Below are 7,204 nucleotides of genomic sequence, written 5' to 3'. Positions count from 1 at the left end.
TGCAACACAATCCACAAATTCTTCACAACCATGTCCATGTGCCAGGAAAAAGAAAAAATCAACAGCTGTTCTATTTCAAAGGGTAGCATGCCCAACAATCTTAACATCTGTTTAACAGTGATATGAAACAGATGTTAACATCTGTTTAATATCACTGTGTTATTGCAGTGATATTGGCATTAGTTTGTTAAATTGTTAAACAATTAAAAACAACCAACATCAGTGTATCATTCACTTTTGCTCCATTCTTTTCGTGAGCTAATTTTTGGCAAAAGAACCTCCCATATCTTCCTCAATTTAAAAACTTTGCTTTTGACCTTTAATAAAAACTTCACTTTTGAAAACCCAATAGAGGGGATCTATAACGTCACAAAACAAAAACCACACTTTTGCCAAAAAAGCTCTACAAAACCAACAATTGACACATTTATAAACAGCATAAAATCAGAGTTTGCAGGTCCCAGGGATGAACAAGGAATGTCAGGTGTGACACGTGATCCCTCTATTCAGCTCACGTCTGTGTACTTGCTTCTACAGTCTTGGACTCATCAACACCTTCTGGGGTGTGATATGGTTTGATGTTTTTCACTGGGACCCACTTAATTCCTGCACCTGTAGAGACAGAAGCATACCCTTTGCCCCAAGTGGTTAATCAGAAAGGACCTTCAATTTGTCCTGTCCCAGGGTTTCTAATTAAAACAGGGGGATTTTCTTTTCGTTGCGCCTGAGTGTTATTTGAAAAATGCCTAAAAATTGGTGGATCAGGTTCTGCAACAGAGCAGTTCAAGAAATGAAAAATATATAAAGCTTTGTTCAATCTCATCTGTGGTGTGATCTCTACTCCCCCCCTCATTCTTGATCAAGAATGTGTTCTAATGTCTGATGTGTCCTCTCAACAATTGCTTGACTTGTGGGAGAATGGTGACAAACAGTCCAATCCTTTAAAAATGTGGCCAATTTTTGAGATATGTATGTGGGACCATTGCAGATTTTTACTTTTTGGGGCACACCCAATGAAGCAAAAGCTTGCAAAAAATGTTGACAAGCACAATTACCTGTTTCACCTGTGTGAAGAGAAGCAAAACCTGCACCAGAGAATGTGTCTACTGAAAAATGAGTATTTTTAAATTTACCAAAGGAAAGGTATTTAGTGATATCCATTTGCCACAACTGCAGGCTCTGCAAACACTGCGGGTTGACCGCTCCTGTAGAAACAGGAGGCTGCACAAGCTGGCAGTCAGGGCAAGTACTGATGATAGCTTTAGCCTGACTTTTAGAAATTTGAAAGATTCGCACAAGTGCTTGCACATTTGAGTGAAAAAAGACATGACTCAGTTTTGCTTGTTCAAAAATGTTTTGCAGAGTGTTTGAAATAACCATTCCCAGTTTGTCTGCTCTCGCATTTTCTTCCACTAAAAATCCAGGAAGTGAAGAATGAGCCCTGATGTGAGAAACAAAATATGGATTAGTTCTATATTGCAATGATGTATAAAGACAGGGAAGCCAACAATATAAAGTGTCATTACTAACATCCTTTAGAACTGATCCTTCTAATCTTTTAACCACATTAGCAACAGAATCTCTGATTAAATTAAAAGGTTGTGGGAAGAGCTGAAAAGCCTGAACCACAGCAGCAAGCTCAACAATCTGAGGTGATCCTTCTATTATTAGAAAATCTGATTCCCAGGTTTTAGATGTTTGGTTCAACCAAATTACAACTGATTTATGACTTTTCCCAGATCCATCAGGGAAGAGAGTTATTGCATTTAAAGGTTCCTCACTTAACATAGGTTCCTCTCTAAAACTCAATTTTGCTTGCAATAATTTGTGAGCCACGTAAGGAACAGAACAAATACCTGTAAAATTTAATAATGCATATTGTAAATCATCAGAATTTTGCATTGCCCAATCAAGAGAATCTTTTTTTCAGTGGTAAATAGATAACTGCAAATTCTTGACTTGCTAAACTGAACAATCTTGTTCTGGCCTTAATGACAATTTGTGCTATCATCCCTAACACTGTAAAACTAGTCTTTGGAACCTGTAGGGAAGAAAAACCCATTCTATTCTCAACAAAGGATATCTCTCAGAAAGGTCCCATTGAAAAATGAGACCATAAAGTCACATTTTTAATGTGACATTTTTAAAGAAAGAAGTCCAGGCTGAAGAGGTCCCATGTCTTCAGTCACTCCATTCATCTTCCTCAGGTCATGAAGCAACCTCCAGGAGCCCGATGTCTTCTTGTGGATGAGGAATATTGGTGAATTCCAGGGACTATTCATGGGTGTGATGTGATCTTGGACCTGTAATTGCTCCTTTACCAATCTCTTAAGGATATTTAATTTTTTCTCTGTTAAAGGCCATTGATCAATCCTTATAGGATTATTGTGTGGCAGGGGGCCCTCGAATGGGGGGAATAATGTGCATTGACTCCATGACTGCAGAAGGCTGAGCAATTGCTTTATTGAGCTATACTATATTATAGTATAGTACAGGCTGAATAATTGCTTTATTAAGCTATGCTATATTATATTACACTACTACACTATACTACTAGGAAAAACCCATCTCCATTGCCAGGCAGTCCAACACACTGGATCCAACTGGTCAAGGAATCCAACACCAGCACTAGAGTCCAATTAGGAAACTACCTTTTGGTAAACAACCTCCAGAACACATTCCACATGTGCACAACAACAGGTGCAAAGATTAAGAGAAGAATTGTTTTCTCTGAGCTTTCTCACAGCTTCTCAGGAAAATCCTGGCAGAGAATGAAGTCTCTTTCTGTCCACAGAATATGCGAATACCACAAGAGGATGATCGGATTTCCAGTTCAGGTTTAAAGTGGTAGGTTTTGATGTGGTTTGCTCCCTTCCCTGATGGTGAGAAGCTTCTGAACAACAAAAGGACACACTGTGGCTGTCCCCTCTTCAGGAGCTCTGCTTTAGACTGTGTTTTCTTTTTTTCTCTCATCACTCCTGTATCTGATACAGAAGAACAGGTAGTGTTGGCACAGTAACCAGCTGCCCCAGGAGCCCTGCCAAGAAAGGCACAGGAGCAGAGCTCCAAGTTCTTGGCAGTAGGGTTATAAATAAAGTTAGCTTTTGTAGGTGGGGCCATGAATTGTTAATTAATGCAATAAATTGTTACACTTAATTTACGTAATAAGTTATAGAGTAATAAGTTATGGAGTTAAATGTGCTGAAATAGGAATGCATGCCCAGTAGAGTGGGGGTGGTGAGATCTGGGTGAGGGAATTTTCTAGAAAACTGCCTCATGACATTAATATGAAACATGATTGCAAGAGCAGCCAGCCAATGAAGCCTCGGAACTCTGGAATGATTGGCCAGAGATGCACCATCTTATGGAGCAACCAACAACCAAGACAAGGAGCAAGCAACAGGTGGATTGAGAGCGCATCACTCCTGTGGCTTTAAGAGACTTTAAAAGCCCCGGGTGCTGAGCACCTGGGTCTTTCTGCCCAGCCCGTGTCCAAGGAAACCCTGTGCAGCACGCAGCATTGTTAGCTTGGAACTCGGACTTGCCGCCCAGGTCCCAGGCTCACCCTGGGCTCTCCTCTGAGCTTGTCATGACTTTCAATAAACAGGCCCTAGCCTTTGGAAAGATCTTGGCTTCATTTTGCCAATTTCACTCAGGAGTGAGACTATTAAGACAGGGTGGCCAAACAAACTTTCTGCTTGTGTTGGGTTTTCACCAGCTATCGGTCACGCGAGTTTTTCAACTAGAAAATATTCTCTGCTTAATCATGACTCCTGTCACAAAGTGTTAACTATACAAATCTAGCACACAAATTCCACACTGAGAGGAGCTAGAAATAAATTTATACTTCTTGTACTAGAGCAATTACTTTCATCTATACTACAACACTTCTCTTTCAGCCAAACGAGGTTGCCACATAAAGGAAGGAGGTCAAGGGCTTCTCTTTTCTTGGCCACTTTTTTCCTATTCTTTTTGCATTGTTTTGCCCTGTGGCCTCATCACAAACCAATATGGAATGAGATTGGTTTGCTGGACAGCAAGCTGGCACCTGATGAAAATAAACTGAATGAATGTGGAAAGCGGAAAATGGAGTGAAATTTCTTACATGGAGAAATAATTAAACTGTGTTAACTGTGCTATTGGACCTCTTAAAAAAAAACAGACCAAAAAGTCACTATGGCCTTCAGAATCCATTACGACACAGAGTAGAATACATAGAAACAAATAATGTTAAAAAAACGCTTTTCTTTGACTACATTAAACAAATGTTAGTGGTGGAACATCAGTTACTGCATTCACCTACTACATGAAGAGAGCTGTCACATGCATGTGATATAGAAAACACCCACCCACTCCTTCTGAAATACCCACAGGCCCACTTTTGAGCAACTAGTGACATGTGCTCTGTATGCTCTGCAGTCAGGTTTCTTGTGTGCCATCAGGATGCCTATTAAAGATGGAGATCATAAAAGGATTAAGGAGTCTGTCACATGTATTGTTTTCTGCTGTAGTTCTAGCCTGAGGGATTAGTCGGTGTAAACAGCTCAAGATCTCCACATTTTCCAGATGAGTCCGTGAAAATAAAACAGTCATGAGAGCATCCAATATGAAACTCAGAAACAAACATGATTGAAGGCTGTCCTGACTTGCAAAATGGTTGGTGCTGGTTTGCACTGCTGGAAACTCCTTGCTCTATGGAACCTCTTGTTCCTGACAATGAAGTCTGTCATTCCTGAGTAACAACAGGCTCACACTTCCATAGCAAAAAGGTACCATCACAGCACCTAGGTGTATTTCCAGTCAATCACAGACAATTTATATCTCAATAAGCCATTCTGAAAGCTTCCTTATACATTTTACATCTTATTAAAAAACTGTAGTATTTGTTTAAATAATTTAACTTTGGAGACAGGAAGTTTTAGGAGTGACTCTCACAGCTGATGTTCTTTAAGTTGCTTGCAGCTGGTTACTGCATAAAGCAAGCTGCTGAGATGGATGTCAGGTCCCAATATCCCTAAAGATTGGTAGATGATCTGGGTCCCAAGTGCAAAATCAGCATTCAAATGTCACGTATTATTCAAAGCATCAGATATTTCAAGTATGAAAAGACAGAGTTAGCTGCTTCTCTAACAAAAAGAGTTTCCTCTCTGATGGGCTGGAGATGATTTAAACAATTTAGAAGTTATTTAGAAATCACTTGGGGTGATTTAAACAGAACTCTCCACAGCTCTCCCACAGCTTTCTGAAATATAGAAATAGTATTTAATCTATGCTGGCATTTGTAAAGAAAAAAAGAATTTCTTATGTTCAATAAACAGAAATTCATTTCTTCATTATTCATAAAAGTCATCCTAATTTTACAGAACAATGAAAGTAAAATCAGAAAAATATGCTTCTATTTACAATGCAATTTTTAGAAATCCTTTCTCTGCTAAGTGGTATTTGATGAGATTTTTTAACTCTTTCACCTGCACTTTCAGAATGCAGTCTGCTCAGAATAGTGAGCGAGTTTCTCCTAATTCAAGAAGCTGCTCACCTGCAGAGCATTGACAACTGCCTTTGTGAAATCCAGTATGAATTCACTTGTGAAAGTCAATTAGAATTTGGTATTTGGTTAGAGATTCTTATGCACACAACATCCAGACACCTTGCCAGTCAGAGTGTCTCAATACGGATGTGCACAGATTTATTTTACTTGCAATTTGTTTCTTTACCTTATCACAGAATGAGATCCCTACCAACATAGGAACAAATTAAATCCCTTGCCCTTCAGCACTAGGGGTATTCAGCTCTCTGCTGTCATTTTTTAGCAGCCTGCTGATTTCCTGCTTGTAGATAATTATATTACAATATGCCAGAAACCCATCACAGAAGTAGTGTAAAGCATCTCAGTACTTCTGTTTCCCTTCTTTCTAAGGAATGCAAATTGATTCCTCCACCCCTCCTTGCACTCCTTTGACATCCACTACAGCTGCTCCTTGTCACATCTTATGGGCACACAAGGAGCATGACACAGCTGACACAGCTTCCAGCAGTGCAAACACAAAGTGCATAAAGTTTTTGTTGTCTGGTAAGTAACTTACCATGGCAGTCATGATGTAGATTACAAACAAACAAACAAAACAAACAAATAACAACAACAACAAAAAAAAGCTGAGAAGATATTATAGATTTCCATAGATCAGAAAAACAAATAATCAAAACAAAGAAATGTAAAAAATAGATAGACTGGAACTCTTAAGCTATCAAGAGACCAGAAAATTTTAAAAAACAAACAACAAACAAATAAATGCTAGTCAAGACTTTTTTATTCTCTGTTCCTCCCTTTTCGAGCCCTTCAAGCCCTGAGCTAATAAAGCCCCTCCTTTATAAAGCAATTTGTCCAGCTGATGTTCAGCACAAGATCTGCCGAACTTCATCTGTAGGCTCAGAAGATCCAGTGTCCTTTGGCCACCCCCAGTTCCCACTGAAGACGGGACCACCTGCAGAGCAGAGGGGACCAGCTGCAGCTCCAAGCCCAGCTCTTGCTGGTCACAGCTGAGCCTGTGGCAAGCTCCAGGAGCTCCTGCCATCTCCCTCCCTGTTGGCAGCTCCCTCCCTCCAGCCCCCACGCCCTGCCCATCCACGTTTTTCCCTCCCAGTTCACCCCTTTGCTTTGCCTTCCCTTAATAAACACTTTGGCTTTTTCACTTCACCCGTGGTTCCCTCTGTGGAGCTGAAGCAGCACAAATCCTGAGCCTGGGGACACGCAGGGCCCTGCTGCCGTTCTCTTCCACGCTGTCGTCTGTGCACGGGCAGAGAGGAACAAGGGCAGCTCAGGCTGCAGAGGTCCCTGTCCTGCTGCTCCAGTTGCACAGCACCATGGAGTTGAAGGTCGTGCTGAGCACGCTGAAGGGAACAAGGACCCTGGGTTTTTGAACAGCCAGCTTGAGTATGCTCTTCTATGGCAAGCATCCACCAAGGGCAGAGGAGCTTGCCATGCTGGAAGTTCTCCCCAAGAGCTTGCTGAAAGCACAGGAAGGTTCCATGCATACACAGGGACAGGAAGAGGGCAGAACCAGAGACCATGGTGGCCTAACAGTGAGCTCTGGGTGTGCCTCAAAGCAAATGAAGCAGCAGCAGCAGCAGCAGCAGTGCAGTGGCTGTGACTCAGAGGCGCGAGCGTCCCAGTGGCCGCAGCGCTGTCAGGCAGTGCCTGCAGGCT

Source organism: Passer domesticus, chromosome 9 (genome assembly GCF_036417665.1).
Source record: "Passer domesticus isolate bPasDom1 chromosome 9, bPasDom1.hap1, whole genome shotgun sequence".
NCBI lineage: Eukaryota > Metazoa > Chordata > Aves > Passeriformes > Passeridae > Passer > Passer domesticus.
This window is presented reverse-complemented; position numbering follows the sequence as displayed.